A 21,314-nucleotide genomic window follows, 5' to 3' on the forward strand; every position below is an offset into this window, starting at 1 on the left:
ATAATTAATACAGACTCTGATTGCCTTTTGGGTACCTCTCTCTCTCTCTTTTATAATCTATTATTGACTCCATGCCTCATGCATTATCTTAGCTTTTAACTGATTTTCAGCAAATCTATAAGTTCTTTGTACTTTTTCAGCAGTCACATGGCCTGAAGGCAAGCCAACCATGAAATCAGCTATCAGATCAAAAGGATGCAATAAACTGATGCTCACTCACCAAATGTGTATTTTGATTAAACAACTGAATTGGGGTGATCCTGTGTATGTTGTTTTCGAGAAGACTAATCTAGCTTTAGGTGCAGTTTTTAATGGACATTTAGGCTTCATAAGGTTTTTGCACTGAGAAGTGGCTTTACCCCCTGGTTGCAAACTAAATTATATTGTAAAGCATGTCGTCTCCAGCAGCCTAAAGATAAAAAGGCAGTATTTCAATTCATGGTTCACTGTCTATTCCCTGTAGCTCCAATTTGTTCTTGTCAGCAACTTGTTGTTTTGTTGAAACAAACTCCTGATTGAAGTCACTTACTTGTTTGCCTTGAATTAATAGTAATTTCTTAGCTAAGTTTATTAGTAATGGTGGATTCTCGAGTAAAAAAAAAACTAACAAAGAAAAGGACAAAACAGGAAATACACCAAAGATTGATTTTAACATTAGTTTGTATATATTTAGCTAAAAAAAAAAAGGTAAAACTTTGCTTGAGAACAAGTTCATCATAGTTAATACAATCAGTTCAGTTGGAAAGGTGAGAAAGTATAAACAAATGTGATACATACACAGACTTTCAGCCATTTGTTAGCAGGTGTATCTTTCTAATATTTCCAAGGTGTACATTTTTCTGGAAATACTGTATGAATAAGTATGTGCAGTAGAAGGAAGACCTGCAGGGATATTCTTTCAACTTAATTTTGGGCGAAGTAAATCACTTTTTTAAAAACATTTAACTAGCAGATGTAGATCCTAAGCTGATGAATATAGCCCCATGTTTACTAGTTGGTTTTAAAGTCTTAATGCTGCATTCTGCCTGCTGCTCTGTTAGTTTTCAAAGCTAGAAATGACCACATTTGGATGAGAAGGTGGAATGCTAATCAGAGCTAATAGGGTTAGCAAAGTTGGTTAGCAAACTGTATTCATAAATTTCACTGCTGCTGAATCTTTATGGCACACAAATAAAATGTAGCAGATTATTCCAATTATTTCAGATGATCTCACTCACCAAAACTGAAGCACAAGTTAGAGACGTGTTCAGAAAGCTCTAGTAGAAACAAGGCAGAAAGGTCAGTGACGCAAATTAGCAGATGAGTCTTAGGATGGGCTACGTCTCCCCTTGTCTTGACAGTTGACAGTCAAAGCAGTCATACCCCTTAATTTCCGCGCCCTCACTAATATTCAAATGGATGTGTTTTTAGAAGAAAGAAACCCTGTTGTTAAAGAGGGAACTTTTATATAGATGCTAAAACCATTTTTGCATCAAGCTGTACAAGCCGTCCACTCAAAATGCTCTAAAGTTGGTCATTTCGGAGTCTATGGGGACTGATTTATGTTTCGAACCTGATTCAAGTGGCCATTAGATTAAGTGCAATTTTTTTTTGGCACTAATGCATTGGCTTCATTTTTAGGCCCCAAAAGCTGTCATTTCTTCTAGACGTTTAATTGTTATGTCCCAGTGACCACTGAAATTGAAGTTTTGGCTCTCCCCCTAATTCATTTAGATAGGGTCTACAAAAACTAAAACCTCCCCCAAAACGGCACTGCCGAAATGACTGCTGAGGCGAAAGACTTGTTTCTAGAAGGTGTGTGAGTAAAAAGTTTAGAGGAGATTCTATTTAAAATTAATGCAACACAGACACATTCATATGTTTTTCTCACCATTTATTCTTCTCATTTACACTTTTTCTTTTTAATAACATCTTCTCCAACTAGGGCAGTGGAGCTCAGAGGCAAGGATACAGGTCACCAGTCACCCACAGGCCTAACAAACTGAGACAATAATTCACACTCACATCCACACCTACGACCAATTTAGAACCACCAATTAACTAACATGCCAGTCTTGGGGCTGCTGGAGGAAACTGGAGCACCTGATGGAAAACCCACTCAGCAACAGGAAAAACCATCTTAAGCTGACCAAGTAATAGAAAACTAATCCCCCATATGTAGTTTAGGATAAGTCACCCAACAAGCCTTTAGAGCCTACTGAAGTGCTGCATATTCTCCAAACTTTAAGTGGCCACAAGCTGGCAGTAAACTTACGAAACTGTAAGTGCCAGCTATTTTTATATTTAGAGGAACTTAAAGGAGCTGTGGATAGTGTCATGCAAATTTACTGTGTGCATTTTGTTCTTGCATCTGTATGAAGTGAAACTGAGGAGTAGAGGAACTGATGCGTGGAGGAGAATTTTGTCTTCATTAAAATTTATCTGAAGTCAACTTCTGCATTTTGAATTTTCATTTGTCAGATGTCAAATGAAAAAGTGGGCTTCTCCACAGAAAACTGCAATAGACGTTTAAAGCAATCTGTAGTGCTCTCATATACATTTGTATAACCATAATTTTGTTACAGACTGTTTAATTATCAGCCCTTCTTTGTTTGTACTCCAGTGAGCAATGAGCTGGATCCAAACCCCACAAGATGCCTTGTTGCATATTTTTTTTAGCTGAACAGCCATTTGCAGCAAAATCAATGTAACCACAATGCTTGTAGGAAAGTTTTAATTGGAAATAATAGGAGAGTCATTATTATGTTTGTCGACTTAACTCTTGATGCTGGTGTAAGTGTGTGGGACATTTATGTTTTTGGCCAATTTGAGCCAACTGAGTAGCTCTTACATGCCTACGTGAGTATTGTTGCTGACCATGTCCATCCCTTTGTGACCACTGTGTACCCATCTTCTGATGTCTGCTTCCAACAGAATGTTGCACCTTGTCACAAAGCTCAAATGATCTCAGACTGGTTTCTTGAACATAATGAATTCACTGTAATCAAATGACCTACACAGTCACCATATCTAAATCCAGTGAACACTTTTGAGATGTAGTGTAACAATATATTTACAGTTTCACTACATATCCAGCCAAATGAATCTGCAATAAAGTGGCCAGTGAATGTAAAAAGGAGTGATATTGTTTTAGTCAGACAGCTTGTACAAGGTAGAGATAAGGAGTCAAGAACCTAGGACACAAGCGTATAAAACAGATCGCTTTAAACGGTAAAATAAACATTAATACTTGATAACTGATACTCTTCTGTATTTAGCTTACCTCTGTTTGCAAATCCAGCTGACTCTCTCCACAGATCCAGGTAAACATTGATGCAATAAACCTCTGAAGCATTAAGATCCTGTAACAAATATAATAAGTACAGGAAAATCTTTTGCAGGGTTCATATTTCAATAAATAAGATGGTTTAGTGTGGAAGTCCCTTGCCTAGTATTCATTAAAAGCTTTAAAACTCATCTCAAACTCATCTCTTCATCAGATTACATTGGAGTTTTTACATTTCCCTTCAGGCTTTAAAATGGCTTAAATGTAACTTTACACTTCATTAGTATGTGTGAATCATGAATATGCAAATTGATCCCAGCCTCTATCCCCACTCTCCCCTTCACCACTTATCGGAGCTCAATCATACTGGCTCACCTTCAATTCTGCTCAAACTGCCCTAATGCCATTTTCATACATGAACTCCGGACAATGTCATGTTAACCAGGTCACGACCAGTTGACCTTTTACAGATCCTGCACGAAGAGAAGGACATCATCAGCTTCAGTCATGTTATCGTTGCTGGGAATACCATGTAGTAGGGCATGCAAGATGCAGAGCACACTTTCACTTCCACTTGCTTGTAATGAAATGTTACATGCACTTCCTACATCAGGTCAAATCAGCACAATCTGTCATTGCATGGGTTTTGGATCAAGGAGCTGGCAGGTTCAGGATCAGTTCAAGTCCCATCAAGTCTAATTTGATAGCGTCAGACTCGGTTGGGTAGTGCCAAGAAACATTTCTGGCTGCAGTCCATGTGTTAAAATGCCACACAATAACAATGTGGAGTAATTCATCCGCACATAAGTCAAATATAAGCAGATTTAAAGGTTGCTTGTATAGGTTGTGTATCTTAACTACATAATCAAACATCAGGTAATGTCTTAAATAAACATTATTCCTGATTGCAAGGTCTAACAAGGTAGGCTCACCCATTAATTTAAGGCAATTGTTTCCTTACATATGTTACTCTCATGATGTTTCTGTTTAGTCACTTCCTGTTTTATCTTGACATCTCTGTTTCTGTTTGACTTTCTGCCATATGGGTTCAGCCTGTTTATGAAAGCCCCTTGCTGACTTTGCTTGCTTCAGTTGATGACTGATAATCTTTACTGTTCATGTATGATTCCTGCTTGTTGTACAGTAGATTGGAGATTTAGATTTTTTTGGAACTTCCTCTGCCTCTCTGTGTGTCCTGCATTTGGGTCCAATTCCTCTGTGATTGTCACAGAGGAGTATGAAACCTTATCTATCTAAAAGTTACTTGTCAAGATAGTATTTCACTTCCATGGAGCCTGGAGACAGGACCACAATGCTGAATTGCTGTTAAACTGCATTTTAGAATGAGCAGGGCATACGATTTATAGCAATAGTCTGAGAAAAAATAAAAAAGCATTTGCAGAGAGAAGACTCAGACAATCGAACCTTGAAGTGCAGAGGCTATAGGCTATGAAAGACTGCTCTGAGTCACATTTCTGTCACGTAAAATACAAAAAAATAAAGCCAAAGTGGGTTACTTTTACTCCTGACACCACAATTGGATAGCTGAAGATGAAGCAAAGTGCCACCTGCTCCAAATATTGGTTGCTGTTGTGACAGGTTAATGGCGGGGTGAAAATTAGTCATGAAGAGCATGAATCAATGGGTTTTCTTTGTCTGGTGCATAAACTGTATATAGAAGACAAAAGCAGCCTCTGGTCTGAAAGGATCAATGTGGATGTGCCTTAAACCTGCATTCTTTCTAATGATCAGCAGACACTGATACACAGAAGCCGACACTTTGGTTCACTTGATTTATATCCTTGTGAATACTGTACTAATGAGTTTATCTTCCTGTCATGTCTTATCATAATTCAGGTATTCCTTCATACAGCAAGACTTTCATATCATAAATTATGTCCGCTTTGGAGGGTAAACTAGCTGATATAATACGCTATGGCATGTGTTTTTTTATGCTCAGTATTTTATGAAATAAATGTAAGTTTAAAGAGAAGGCCCACAGGGTCCACAGTAAGGTAGACGCTGTACTGGCCTTCGTGAAGAAGAGAGAGCTGAGCATAAAAGCGTATCTGTCAATTTTTCTTGTTTATACATATCCAATACCCTCAACAATGGTCATGAGTTTTGGTTAGTGACCGAAAGAACAAGGTCACGGACACACAGAGCAGAAATGAGCTTTGTCTGAAGGGTGGCTGGCCTTTCCCTTAGAGAGAGGGTGAAGACTTAAGTCATTTGAGAGGGATGCTGTGGTGAGCTGCTCCACCATATCGAAAGGGGCCATTTGAGGTGGTTCAGGTATCTGGCTAGGATGCCTCCTGGGTGCTTCTTGGGTGAGGTTTTCTTATCCAACTGGGAGAAGGCCCAGGGGTAAATCTAGGACACTAGAGAGATTATATCTCTGGGCTGGCCTGCAGAACATGGATCGATGAATGGAAATGTAAGCATAAGTTTCCACCTAGCTCTCAAGCTATGATTATCTCTCACCTCTGTTGTTTCCTGTTTAACTTTTTAAATGTACTTTATCGTTTCAAGGCCTTCAGGTGGTTCTTGCCAGTGTGATTGCTTGCCCTGCTCAAATGTGTTGCACCTGTTTCATATTGTCCTGTGTGTAAATTTAGTCGCCATTTTCCCTCTTTCTTTGTCAGATCATCAGCATACCATGTGTTGAGCATTTAAACCTTCTTTTCCTCTCATAAATCCTGTGCACCTGACTCTTTTTTCCTCCTCTTGTCATAAGTTTTGACTCTGCCTCTTGACTCTGTTTCGTTGCTCTGTTCGACTGATCAGCTGTGTGTCAAACTGTTTTTATCATAAGTAAAGTCTGCCTTTTTTACTTTTTACCCGGTCTCTGGAGTTGAGTGTTTAAACCTCTTCATGACAGCTGTTATATTAAGCCCATCATTGACCTTGATCTTAAAACATAGTTCTAGCATGAATGGGAGAACACTTTTATACATGAGGGTCCAGGTTGGGTTTTTTCCAGTCCCAAAACAGATCCTCTAGAGCACACTCATAAAAACCTCAACTCTGCTGCTGATCAGCTACCTCACCTAATGAATTAAAGTCTTTGCCTTTGAAGCAAAAAATGTAACTTGCCACCACAGAAACCTCTTGGAGGTCACTGAGCGGCTGTGCAAATTGTATTCAGCTATAGCTGTTTGGCTGTGTTGGTTTTGATGACAGATTTAAATGCACACTTCTGTTTCACTGTTCTCATCTGCAGGGTTTTAGACAGAAAAGCTCACGCCAAGCCTGCCAAGCACCAAACACCAGACATTTGGTGAGCTGGCTCTGCTTCTGTTGGCTTGTTTTAAAGTTTTCTACTTTCTAATGCCCAGAAATCAATAAATGAAACTTCAAAAAGTGGCCATTCCGAGTAATTTACAACAGCTGTGAACTTTCCTGGGCAACTTGCTGTACCATACTCTGTCACAAAGACTTAAGAAGGACTTCGGACTATCAGCCATTCTTCTTAGTCACAATGAGTAAGGACACTCCAGTGGAGTGCTAGTAACTGTAGCCTGTGGTACTGAGAAATCTTTGAAAGATCTTCTTTGTTTTTCCTATTGATTCATTTATTTTCTCAGGGCACTGGTGTCTGTCCTTGGCACAGTGTTAGAGGGAACTGAGTGACTAATAGTACAGGTAGCACTTGAGGCTGAGACCAAGTCTATAACGACAGGGCTTATGTCTTCACTTGTGTTGTCTGGTTTGACTAATGTTTGCATCTGCCATGCTCTCATCTATTATGATCACGTCTCTTCTCACCAATAGATGACAGTAAGTCTTCGTCTTCTCCCCTGTCTTACTAAGGAGCAACTAAGGAATAGAGAAACAGAATTCCCAAGGCTCTCTACTCCCTGTTATCCACTGTGTTTAATTATTAGGAATCCACACATATTCCTTCTATTTTAATAGGCGTGTCTGATGTTTGTGGTCCTCACAATGCAAAAAGCACACAAAGAAATTGCTAAGGAACAAAGAAAATACTCGTGCAACACAGAGACAGAGAGAGAGAGCGCGCGAGACAACACTCAGGATATGCAACAATATGACAGAAAGAACTTTCTGGAGCTTAATCATCAAGGACCATTGTGGCCTCCATGGCAGAGTGCTGCCTCATTAAGAGCAGCTCAGTAAGCACATTAATGTCCTTCAGACACTGATACACTTCTTAATAAAGTAGCTCAATTGCAGACTCTTGTAATGGGACACTCTGACAAACATAACAAAAGCCTGGTCTGGATTTAATTTCTTTCTTTCTTTCTTTCTTTCTTTCTAATGAATACACAGACAACACCACGGAGAATTATCCAAATTTCTCAAGTTTTAAACCTTAGCAGTGGATCTTAATGGCAGTCTCAGACATCACTTCATGATCAGGTAATTCAGTTGTAAACAGAGGTTTTTGTTAATTATTATAATCATAATAATAATGGATTGGATTTATATAGCGCTTTTCAAGGCACCCAAAGCGCATTCACACACTGGTGGAGGCAAGCTACGGTTGTAGCCACAGCTGCCCTGGGGCAGACTGACAGAAGCGAGGCTGTCATATCGCGCCATCGGCCCCTCTGGCCAACACCAGTAGGCGGTAGGGTAAAGTGTCTTGTCCAAGGACACAACGACCAGGACAGAGAGCCCAGGGATCAAACCGACCATCTTCCGGTTACAGATACGCTTCCCAACCCCCTGAGCCACGGTCGCCCACTGTGGCTCATAGTTAATTAGTTAGTTAGTTAATTAAGTTAGTTAATTATAGTTATTATGTTAATAAAGTGTTCCAATGTTTCACTTCCTTTTATACTGGCCGGATCAATTAAAGTATGGTGAACTTTGTCTTTGCAGTTGGTTCTCTTGTCTTCTTGTGGCACACTCATTCTCTGTATCTGATCACCGTCCAGGTCAGTGATTTCACTTCAAGAAATACTACCAGGGGCATAATAGTGGGGAAAAAACTGACTGTCCAAGACCCCAGTGGTGGGAGGGGTACTTGCAAGTTTGTAATGAAAAGTTTGTTTTTGCTTTCAGTTTTTTGTTCATTAAATCTAATTAAGTCATTAGTGTCACAATTAAATTGCCTAAATAAATCAGCTGGTGGCTGAACCTTGATTCTAATGCCACTTTCACTTCTTAAAAATAACGTTAAATGGTTTAGTCCACTCTGCACTCTGGCTCGCCTGTAAAAACACAGCTAATTTATTCTATATAGGTGATTGCGCTTGTCTTTGCCTTTTCCCAAGAAAGCAAACTCAGGATATCAAAACAGAAAAGGAATGAGAGGAGGGAGAAGTAAACTGAGGACACTGAGTCAGTGTTTAAGAAGTCCCTTTCAAAAGTAAGGTGAGCAAAGCACAGCAGACATCAAGTAGCATTATCCTTTGCTGTATGTTGCATCAACTGTTTGGTAAGAAAAGTGTTTTGAGGAAGCCAGTGTGTTTGAGAGCGATAGAATAGGAATTTAAAATACCACCATGACACTGTGTCTTAATTTCAATCACCTAGGCATGCAAAGAACAGGTCGCTCTCAAGACCTCAGTGAATGCCAGCATGGTACCATGATAGGATGCCACCTGTGCATCAAGTCCAGTCGTAAGATTTCCTTGATACCAAATATTCCACAGTCAAGTATTAGCTGTTTTATAAGAAAGTGGAAGCAAATTGGAAGGACAGCAACTCATCTGTGGATGCTGAGGTGCATAGTGCACAGAGATTGACAACTTTCTGAAGAGTCAGTTGCTCCAAATCTCCTAATTTTATGTGGCCTTCAGATTAAATTGAGAACAGTGCGTAGAAAGCTTCATGAGATGGGTTTCCATGGGTGAGCAGCTGCTATATTACCAAATGCAATGCAAACTGTTGAATGAATGATGTAAAACACGCCGCCACTGGATTCTGGAGCAGTGGAGACATGCTCTCTGCAGAGATAAATCACTCGCCTCTGTCTGGCAATCTGATGGATGAGTCTGGGTTTGCCAGGAGAATGATACTTTTGTCTGACTCCACTATGCCAAGTGTAACTTTGGTGGGGGAGGGATTATGGTTTGCGGTTGTTTTTGAGGAGTTGGGGTTGGCACCTTAGTTCCAGTGAAAGAAAAACTCTTAATGTTTCATTATACCATAAGAGTTTTTGGACAATTTCATGCTCCCAACTTTGTGGGAACAGTTTGGGGATGGCTTCTTTCTGCTCCAACATGACTGCACACTAGTGCGCAACATAAGGTCCATAAAGACATGGATGAGTGGGTTTGGTGTGGAAGAACTATACTGACCTGCACAGGGTCCTGACCTCAACCCGATAGAACAGCTTTGAGATAAATTAGAGCGGAGAATGTGAGCCAGGCCTTCTCATCCAACATCAGTGTCTGACATTACAAATGCACTTCAGGCATAATGGTCAAATCCACCATGAAAGCACTCTTAAACCTTGTGGAAATCCTTCAGAAGAGCTGAAGCTCTTTTTATTTAACACTATGGATTAAGAATGGGACATCACTCAAGGTCATATGTGTATGAAGGCAGAAGAGAGTATATTTTTGGCAACATAGTGTCTTATAAATAATATTAAATCTAATGTATTCTGCTGCTTTTAAACCTACTTAACTATGGTAATGTAATTATAGCGTAAAAGTTTTATAAACCTTAAAAATGTTTGGACATGAACTTTCACAATATAAAGATTATTAAATTATTTACAGGTATTTTGGCGTTTCCTTGGTGACCTGGTTTGACTTCTGATAGGCCTTAGTACCAAAAAGTTGAAAATAGTATTAAACTGTAAGCAAGAGTGTGTCTTTGTAACAGATAGTGATTAAAACATGTGAGAGAGACTAAAAGAAGAAAAGAGAGTGAGGAAAATGAAGTTACACCGACAGTGGTGGGAAGAATGAGGAAAGCACAGGCGGTGGGAGAAAAGTGTTAGAAAACTCAGATTGGATCTTGGGCTTTTTTTCTCCACAGCGTGGGGATTATTAATCTAAAAATGACTGATGACAAAAATATGAAAATAATTCAATCTTAACCTTGATAAACAAGCAAAAGGTATTGAATCATTAATACAAAATCAGAATCTTTATTTTTATTGGAGCAATGACAGGCTTATAAATATGAGGTGAGAGGCAGGGAGCTGGTTGTGAACGTAACATGCAAGCTCCACACAGCAGAGTCCTGGGAGCCTTTTTTTTCTGTGAGGTGAAAGTGGAAACCACTACACTAGTTGGCACAGGGTGCACGATAGCTGACTAAATTAGACGTTTGCAGGAAGAGCGTGTTTATGTCAAGCTCAATCTTGGGAAGATCTCTGTCATGTGGCCCCACTGGGGCCAGTAACAGAGGCTGCTGCTTATAGTAAAACTGAAGCTATTTTGTGTGTGTGCGTGTGTGTGTGTGTGTGTCAAAGGACCAAACCGTCTAAGCTTAGACTATCAATTCCCATATCTTCACATACAAAAAAACCACAAAGGCATGAGGCATAGTTCTATTCCATGTGATCTTTGGAAAAGTGTAGACTTGTTGTCCTCACGCTTTTGAGTTAATGCTACCTGCAACACATTAAATCACCACGATAGAAAACCTGTGAAATGCAAGATGAAATTACGAAGAAAAAAAAAACCCAACAACCCCAAAACAGTCTAGTATTTTGATCATAACTGCTCAGATCTCCAGTTGCTCATTGTGCTACAGCAATGAAGACTCCCTTGTGTGGCATATTTGTGTTTGTTGTGGAGTGAAAATGCTTCTAAGCCTTTTTCATTTGTACTTCTTCCTTTGCAAAACATATAAAACTGTACACGTCACTATCATTTCAGGGAAAGGAATGCATTTGGAGGAAAATCAAATCTGCTGCATCTTTAAGAGAAATTGTGCTTCAGGCTAACTTTTTAAATTTTCTAAACGAACAGTCTGACAGGCATATGCTTGATGCCATGAGGTGAAAAAGTGTGCCGATCAACACACATTTTTTGACATTGGTCATTTTTCCAATGCAGCGCCATTAAAGTCCAAAAGGAGATTTTTAGTGTGCACCACCATCCCCATTTGTATGAACTATACTACCCTTCCCTTTTCTGGGAGGCAGTGGGGAGGTAGAGCGTACAGCCCAATCCGGCGGGGAGGTGTGGGAAGCCAGATCGGGCGCCCCCTTCCGGCTCTCCTCTCTGCTCTCTCCTGTCTTGTCCCTTTTGTCTTACTTCTCTCTATCACTTTTTCTATCCCTTTGAAGAAGTTAGGCCCCATAAATGCTAAAGAGGTAAGTATTTCTCAGTTGCAGTGAATATATAGGAAAATGAACTTTAGGAAACTAAACAGAAGAAAGAAGAAGAGAAATAACAATTTAACATGAACCAGTGACACACTCCAGGGCCTGATCAACCCTGGCAGGGCCTCCTTGGATGAGGGTGTCTAGTGATAATAGCCGAAACACCTGATGAATCCAAGGTCCACTACTGATGATGTGTCCCAAATTTAAAATGATAATCTAGATCAATCTCTAATCCCTAAACCTAACCAAGGAAGGAAAATGGCAGATTAGCCTGGGTAAAAGACCGAAAGTTAAAGCGCACAAAATGATGTGTGCTGCTGGCAAAGTTTCTGGGCTGCCTTTCCTCATAACAGCCATTCCTCAAGAGTCTCTCCATCTAAAGCAATGCATTATCACCCACATAGCAAAGTTGGTATGGTCCAGATCTGGCCCACACAATGTGCTTACACATGGCCCACATACCGCAAAGAATGACGGCCCTTTGGGGCCCAGATCTGGTTTGCTAAAGGTGGCCCACACACGGGCCAGCACAAGGCAAGTTGCAGACACACTGGTGGCCCTTTGCTGGCCCATGTGTGGTCTACCTCTGGCAAACCTGGTCTAGGCCGCCAAAGGGCCGTCATTCTCTGTGGTATGTGGCCCATGAGTAAGTTGTGTGCAACCACGGGCCAGTTGCAAACACACTGCTGGCCCTGTGCTGGCCCAGAACAGTTTCAGCGCTGACCCCAGATGTCAGCCTAATGTGTACCTTAATTAAGCCATGTAATAACAACATGTGTATAATAGTGCAAAAGTAACATGACAAAACTCTGTTCAGACAGTGAATGGACTGATTCTTATATAACATTTTTCAACTCTCCCAGATTACTCAAAGTGCTCTATACAACATGCCACATTCACCCAACCACATACTTTCTCTTAACCGAGTGCTTCCTAACTACTTTCTTACACATTCACACTTACAACATGCAGACTGAAGGAGCCAGGAATCGAACCACTAACCTTCCAATCAGTAGGTGACCTACTCTACCTCCTGAGCTACAGCCAGGCGCTGGCAAAGATGAGTAAACTCTCACTAGGTTTTGGATAAAGTGTAAACTCACAAACCTGTCAAAGCTGCATTTGAAACGTTGGCTACCATAGCAGTATAGTATTGCAACATGGCATTTGGGTCTTATAACTAAAAGAGAAAAACAGGAACATAAATAGTGCATCATTGCCAGACCTGGCCCACATCTGATTGACATACACTCTGCCATGACACCAGTCAGTCAGAAGTGCCAGCTTGATGCCAGATCCCGCCGAGACCTGTTTTCTATGGGCCTGAGCCCACATAGCAAACAAGCATAATCAGGACCAAACCATCCCAGATATGGCATGCCATCACATAAACAGTGGCGTAATTGCCAGGCCTGGCCCATATCTGGATGACATACGTCTTATCATGCCAGAAGTCAGCCAGCAGTGCCGGCTTGATACCAGATCCGGGCCAGACCTGCTTGCTATGTGGGCAGGGACTGTAACATCTAGTCCTTTTAACTGAACCCCTTTTACGTTATGTTTATTGGATATTTTATTTGGTGTTTGAACAGCTTTCTATTACCTAATTAGCATTCCATAACATAATGGGCATTGTCCAGCAGCTGAATGCTGCATTAATGTCAGAGTGACCTGCTAGTTTGAAGAAAGGAAGCTGCAGGATCTTGGGAATCACTGAGCTAACAGTGAGCCATTGTGAAGTCAGAGAGAGGGATTTTCACAGGGGCTAGTTATTAATCATTTCCTGCAGTTGTATTTGTTGAGAAAGTGGAACCAGACCTTAAAAGGCGCATCGCCACCACTGCACTCCATCTTTCCCCTCAGTACTCTCAGATCACCTTTACCAGACAGCCTTTCTCTAAGTTTAGAGAACTTGTCGATTAAGCAAGTTTTAGCAAAGGCCATTAGATTTCCAAAATATACCACCTATTCCAGAGGAAGATAGTGAGGTTTCAGGCTCATATCAGGAAGATTCATCGATACAGAGGCCCAAAGGACGTCCACTCAAAGCTGTCAGACAGTTTGCAGCCAATTATAGGGCTTTTTTCAAATTATCTCTGAGTCCTAAACATCCCCATGCTCTGTCAGAGCTGGCACTAGCCACAGTTGCTAATGGCTGCTGGCAGCTGGGGCACTTGTTTAACCCATCACCAAAAGGTTCTCAGGGGGATTGATTATGCTTGTTTGTATCTGTCTCCTTTTTCTTTTACTTGCTGGTGGAATTAGAGGGAACCGCTATGCAGACATGTCACGGGTGTTGTAGCAGACAACCAAATGGTGGACCGGAATTACAATGTCAAACCCACCCGATTGGCTTGGGGTGCAGAAATTAAAAAGGAGGAAGTAAAGTATTTACTTGCTCCAGCGGTCACTGTGCACAATGTGACAGCATTGGAAATACCTGTGCACCAGTTTTCCCTTTTGTTCGGCGCTGAGAGTTGAGCTTTTCCTCCCGACTTGGGGGGGTAATTCAACTGCAATCTTTAGAGATGAATAGATTACGTGCACTCTATTAACCTTTTCCTTTACCCCAGTCTCTTACCGTACACTTTATGAATATCAGTCCTGCATCTTAGCTCAGTACTAACTTTAATGCAGCTAATAGATGAAGAAAAAAGGAGAAAAATTGAGAAACTTGACATAAAATATCACCTTTCTGTATCAATGACTAATGGAAAAAGGTCTGCAGGTTAGGAATCTTGTGCTTAGCAATTAAAGTCAGAAGTGTTGCATGTCTGCTTCTTATAAAGCTTCGGGTTTTACGTGATTATAAAGGAGCAAATGTGTTGGTTTGGGCCATTGGATGGGTGTTTAAATTTTTTAAAAGAAATTCCTTTTTTAATCACATAATTTTGCTGTTGTTATCATCACTGAGGCTTAGGAGTGTTATTAGTGCAGGGCTGGTGCGTTACTAAACCGCTAATCACTTTTTAATGGATGATATGCAAATTAGACATGGATTTCTGTGAATTTGTTTGTTCTCCTCACTACAAATATTCCTTAAATGAACCCGAAGAGGCACGCTGAAGCAAAACTGTTTCAGAAACGGAAACTACTTTGTTGCAAAAAGGAATCAAGCAAAACAGTATGTTAAGCAAAAGGTTTTTTGGACAAACTCAGAATAGCATAAAGAAATGGTCACCCAGGTGTGGCACAATATGCCATCAAGAACCACATTTTAAAAAGAAAAAAATTTCACAGGAGCGAATAATCTATTTTCCTGTCTTAAAGTTGCTTAAACTTGATGTCATATGCACCATGAACTTCTGTAGGATCAATAGAAATCAAAGGTTTTCTTTAATGTATTTTGAATTGTTTTATGCCTAATATTCTAATTGGGTGACAAATATGTCTAATAATGCACGGGTGTTTAAAACTTGCCGGTTACATTACCGGATTAAGACCATTAAAAAGTAATATGTTACATTTTCTCATTACCTACTGAAGTAAAATTTTAGACTTCCTCTGCATTAGCAAAAGCAAATTAAAAAAATAACTGTGCATGCTTTGTTGCCCCAAGGGGGGTTCGCCTGCTGTACATCTACAGTACTTCTGAATGTATAAACTTCTAGCAAATTGCATAGCTGGTTAATATTGGTATCATCTCCTGCATCACGTAACCATCAATATGTTCATTTCCCTCAGGGTGACAGCTTTAGCCAGCCTCATTAACCTCCTCAGTGGGCCACCAGTGTGCTTAGCTTGCAGGTGCTTCTTCATATTTAAAGTAGACCTCTTAGACTTGTCCTTTTCACCCACAAATTCCTAATAATGTGACTAGATAGAATAGAATAGAATAGAATAGAATAGAATAGAATAATCCTTTAATTGTCCCACAAGGGGAAATTTGGTTGTAACAGCAGCCAAAAAGACACATATACAAACAAACAGTACACAGGACACAGAACAGAAACATACACAATTTTTCTTACATATTTACATTAAGGACAATGGTTACTATATACAGAGAGTACTGTAAGTTATTAAATTAAATAAAAATAACTACAGGTAAGAGACAAACCAGGTTGTAGTGCGAATCGGTTAAACTACATAGGCAATGTAAAGACTGTCGCATCTCTGCCATCTTTCTAGCTGAGGACTGACATTAATGTAGATCAGAGCAACCAGGCAAGGTATATGAGATAATTAGAAACAAATTAGTTGGAAAATTTCTCTTTTTTGTTAGTGTTGCAAAAAAAAGAGAAAGAAGAAACTGAACTACTGTTACAACAAACCAGAATGTCAATGACGTAGTAGTTCATCTGGCTAGTAATCCATCACAATTCACAGGTTATTGTAATGTGTGAAGTACAGAAAGAAAGTGATAAGTTTTGCTGTCATTCTTTGGCTGAATTGCACAAACTAATGAAAGTTAAAATCCAATGAGAAGTCAAAGAGGCTCACACACAGTCATATGCAGGAGAAATGAATGTTGTTCACTGTCAATGGAAAGAGTTTGGGTTCAGGAGTATTACTACATGTCAGTATGGTCAGAGGAAGTATGAAAATATATAAATGTATCAAAGCATTGACTCTGTTTCTGATGTTTGATCTTCATAACGTGGGAGTCAAAAAAGAAAACCAGTTCCTCCATGATCATGACCAATAAGATCACAATCATTTCTTCAGTTTTGTACATGCAAAATTTATCAACAAACAGAATCTTGTAAACAAAGCCATGGCCCTAGAACTTGGCCAGCTCTCACCTACAGTATGACATTATTATGCGATGAATAAACCCAATGACAGCATTTAGATGGCAGAGCTGGCCTACATTAAATTCATTTTATGAACATTGAGATCCACATCAATACTCTTAGGAGTAGTGATTCTTTGAAAATGGACGTAACATTAAAAATCTGACCTTGACGTTTAGCACAGTTTGGGTAAAGACCAATCGTGTGATCATTTCGTGTAAGTTTGATTAAATTCTGAGAAATTCTGCAGGAGAAGTAGTGAACTTAACAGATGAAAGGCTCCTTTCTTTGGCCTAAGCTCATCAGCTCAGAGCTAGATAAGTCAGAAAGTAAAATCGATACACTAAAATTTGGTGCTGATGACAAATTATACAAATGTCAATCACAATTTCATTCCGTTTGTGCAGCTGTGATTAACTCTTATATCTTTACTGGTGTGTTGATGTGATAAATTGTAAATTTATCACTTTTGTAAATCTTAGAGTTAATTAACCAAATTTTGAATAGAGCAAAACTGCTATCATACAGGATAACACCAGTTCAGAATGATGATGTAGAAAATGTTGCCAGTGAAGTCTGTAACTTGTTTGACATTACAACAAACTGTGTTTAACAGGCCCTCTGAAGCATCATACCAGGATAATAAAATAAGACGCAACAAGTCAAAATTATGAGTCAGTTTGCCATTTTCATCTAATCAGAGTCTTCGGGTTTGATGATCAAAAGCCTTTCTTTCAGGCTGATGAGAGATTTGAGGAACTTTTAAACAGAGCGAACTTCTGAGCACTGGTGACAGAAACATCTTCATTTACATTTCCTGTATTGCTATTTGAAGATGCTCCACAGAAAGTAATTGGGTATGACATTTATTTTTCTTAAAAGGACACTTCAAAGGGACTTTCTCACTGTGCTTCTCTCTCCATCCTCAACATGGTTTCCTCTTGGCGTTCTGTTAACTTTTATTCACTTTGGTGCAACGACTTTACTCTGAGTGGCACAGACAGAAGGGATGAGACACTGTTTTCCCAACCACCCTTCTCTTTTGAGATTATTAGTTTCTGAAATAACTTCACATTAATTCCTCGTGGTCCTGCCATCTGGCTATTATCTTTACAAGTAGTAGACAGAACTGAACAGCAGGCATAGGTTTCTGGCAGGATTTTGTTTTGTTCTCACATTTGTTATCGCTTTTGGATGCCCAGAATTGTCCTCCCATATGGAAAAGAAGTAGAAAAACCATATAGTAAATGCTTAAGGTTTGTGTAAGACTTACATGCCTAATACTATTGTGTACTTGTGGCCCATTTGGCATTTTTTTAATAAAAAGTATTGACTCATTTTATACATAAATCTTACATTAATGTTGTATTAAAATGGATTATTAGGAAGCTTTGCGCTCCACTTCAATGCAAAATGTGTGCACTGATGGGAAGACGTCAGTATTGCCCAGATTTCTGACTGCTGAGGCCATGACACATCATCAGGTGTAATTATGGTAAGCAGGCTGTTGAATTTAACACATGATCAGCCTTCTATCCTAGTTGTAAAACTAATGGAGAGCTAATTAGGGCTTATAGCCACGGTGTAGGTCTCTCTGCCCAGACATTTGCCTTACATGTGTCACATTTATCACTACAACTGGTCCATTAAGCTCCACCATTACTTCTCAACAGCTGCTATTTCATGTAAAAACAAATTACGCTAAAACCTCGGCATAACTCGGAAAAAATGGCAATGGTGCTATAAAGGCAGAAAGTTCCAATGTTGAAGTTTGTATTTGAGGAGTGGGTGGCACAAAGATAAATTTCACTCCTCTATCCTCGCTTCAGAAGGCAGTGCTTTTTTTTTTTTTGACGGAAATGGGGACTGGCTTCAATCTCCTGGTGTTGATCACTGCTCTGTGCTTTCAGATGAGATAACATAAGGAAGTAAGGAGAAGAGAGCAGCAGGAGGAAGAGGAGGAGGTTGTGTCGGCTAAAAATAGAATTTAAGATGACTAAATGGAGAGATAGCATCCGCTACGAGGACTGAAAATTATGGTAAATTGCACTAGTTGTAGAAAGTGATTAGCTATGAGATTTCGTGTGCTGGGAAACTTCCACAATTTACTACCCCAACATTACCAAAACATGACAATAATAACAGCAGTAGCGCATGTCCTCTCAAGTGTACCTTGGCTGTTTGTTTTAAGTTGGTTTTATTCCTGAAGAGGAATTAAAGACCTGATTAAATGAAAAATACCTAATACCATTTCCTACTTGAAGCATTCCACATGCCCAGTTACATACTGTAGACTAAAAGGTAGAAAGTCTGAACTGCCTTGGGGTCAGTTCTATAGCCCTGTTATTGGCATGGCTAAACATGGCTAAAGCAGAACGGACAGCTGAACCAAATTAAGCTGTGGAAATCTCAGTATTGCTATTTGTGAAAAACTATATGATGCAGTTGGCATATATTTCTGCAAAAATACAAATAAAACTAGAAAAATTTGCATTTCCTGCGAAAATGCAGTGTGGATGCTTTAAAGCTGAAGCTGTCTGCAAAAACTAGCTTAAAAAGCTGAAAAGTTGCAGAAATTGTAAAAACTTTGCAGAAGCAAAGGAACTTTGCTAAAATGGAATAACTTAGCAGAACTGCAATATCTTAGAGGAAACATAATACTTGGTAGAAATACAATATCATAGCAGAACTTAGCAGAAATATTGTATTTTACCAGAAACATGATAACTTCTCAAAAATACAAGAATTTAGGAGAAATAGTATAAGATAACAGAAAGAATATATTTAGCCAAAAATACTTAAGCATTACAGAAACACTATGATTTAGAAAAATAGTACAACATAGCAGAAATACTGTGATTTACCAGAGACACTGTGATGAACTATGAATATTGTAATTTTAAATCAATACTATGTTTTAGCACAAATACTCTGGTTTAGCACAAATATTATAGGATAGCAGAAATACAATTATATAGCAGAAATGCTATATTTAGAAAGAAAAATATAATATAGTAGAAATAGTATGATTTAGCAGAAATACTACAATATAGCATAATAACAATGATTTAGAACAAATACTATGATTGAGCAGAATAGTAATAACTTAAGTGAAAATACTGGAAAAGTAAGATGACAAGCTGAAAAAAAAACGGAACATGGTTAAGTTCCCACAAAACTAATTGTTGTTCACCTGTGAAAAAAAAAAAAAAGAAATAAAAATACATTTAAAAAACAAGAAGGAACAGCCAACAGATACACACAAAATCAAATATGTATACACAAATGCACAGAGAGAGACACACGGAGGGTCTATGCCAGTCAACCAGTCTGAATATATTGTATTTTTTTCCAACAATGAGATGCTGCACTAAAGTGGGTCTCTCTCTCTCTCTCTCATGCACACACACACACACACACACACACACACACACACACACACACACACACACACACACACACACACACACACACACACACACACACACACACACAGGGAGAGAGAAGCATGTTTTCAGTCAAGCAGCCTGGGAGCTGCTGAATTTGAATCCACAGAGGCTGTGTACTTTTTCCCACCAAAACAGGTGCACGCAGCACAGAGAGACACAGGATTTTTGCAGTCTATTTCTCATAGTGACGACTCCCCTCAAACAAATGACCATAATTTCCTAACCGTAGGGGCTAGAACGGTCATTCTTACACCGTTTTGTTCAGAAGAGATGGGGGAATCTTAAAGTGTTAACAATTTATCATTAAAATATGAATTATTAAAGATATTTGACTTGTAATGCACCATAACTGAGTAGAGCGAAGCAAAAACTGCCTTGACCTGCCCTCAAACAACGCTTTGTAACTCTAAAGGCTGCTTTTATTGTTGCTGGCGACTTCAACCACACCAACTTAAAGACAGTCCTCCCCAGATTCCACCAACATGTCTCCTGCCACACCAGAGGAGACAGGACTTTAGACCATGTGTATTCCAACCTGGCTGGAGCCTACAAAGCCACACCCCTCCCCCACATTGGACAATCGGACCATCTCTCCCTGTTCCTTACACCTAGGTATTCACCACTCATCCAACGTGTGAAACCTGCTGTGAGGACAATTAAAGTGTGGCCAGAGGGGACAGACGCAGTGCTCCAGGACAGATTTAAAAACACAGACTGGAATATGTTCACCCACACAGACCTGGACCAGTACGCCTCATTTGTACTGGATTACATCTCCGAAACCACAGACAGTGTCACCACCCAGAAACGGATCACCATGTACCCCAACCAGAAGCCTTGGATGAACCGGGATGTTCGTCTCCTCCTGAAGGCCCGCAACACCGCCTTTAGGTCAGGAGATGCACACGCCTACAGTACAGCCAGGGCTAATCTAAAGAAGGGCATCAAAAAAGCCAAACACCATTACAAAAAGAAGGTAGAAGAACACTTCTCCAACTCCAACCCCCGACGCATGTGGCAAGGACTCCAGACCATTACAGACTACAGGACCACCAAACCCTCCCCCGCATCCTCTGATGTCTCCTTCCTCAACGAGCTCAACAACTTTTATGCTCGTTTTGAGCGAGGGAACCCCACAACCACAACCAAAGCAGACGTGACGCCAGACCACCAACCTCTGACTCTCTCCCCCACCGATGTAGGAGCGGTGCTGAGCAGGATCAATGTCCACAAGGCTGCAGGTCCCGATGGCATCCCCGGGCGTGTTCTCAGAGCGTGTTCTGAGGAGCTTGCAGGAGTGCTGACAGACATATTCAACCTCTCCTTGGCCCACGCTGTGGTACCGGCCTGCTTCAAATCCACCTCCATCGTCCCGATACCCAAAAACTCCAACCCATCTTGCCTCAATGATTACCGCCCAGTAGCACTCACCCCCATCATCACTAAGTGCTTAGAGCAGCTGGTCCTAGCACACTTCAAATCCTGTCTCCCCCCCACCCTGGACCCCCACCAATTCGCATACCGCCAGAACAGGAGCACAGAGGATGCAGTCTCCATCGCACTGCACTCTGTCCTCTCACACCTGGACAACAACAACACCTACG

The 21,314-nt window shown here is 40.1% G+C and overlaps 1 long non-coding RNA gene across 1 annotated transcript in view; it reads right to left on the reverse strand.

Moving 5' to 3' along the window:
* LOC145421610 (uncharacterized) overlaps positions 1-3,499 on the reverse strand; it is a 10,480-nt gene extending 6,981 nt beyond the window's left edge. Inside the window, exon 1 of the long non-coding RNA XR_013902984.1 lies at positions 3,263-3,499. This is a non-coding gene — a long non-coding RNA (uncharacterized LOC145421610). The remainder of the gene's footprint in view (positions 1-3,262) is intronic.
* Positions 3,500-21,314: the final 17,815 nt, after the last annotated feature.

Source organism: Astatotilapia calliptera, chromosome 17, assembly GCF_964374335.1.
Source record: "Astatotilapia calliptera chromosome 17, fAstCal68.1, whole genome shotgun sequence".
Classification (NCBI taxonomy): Eukaryota; Metazoa; Chordata; class Actinopteri; order Cichliformes; family Cichlidae; genus Astatotilapia; species Astatotilapia calliptera.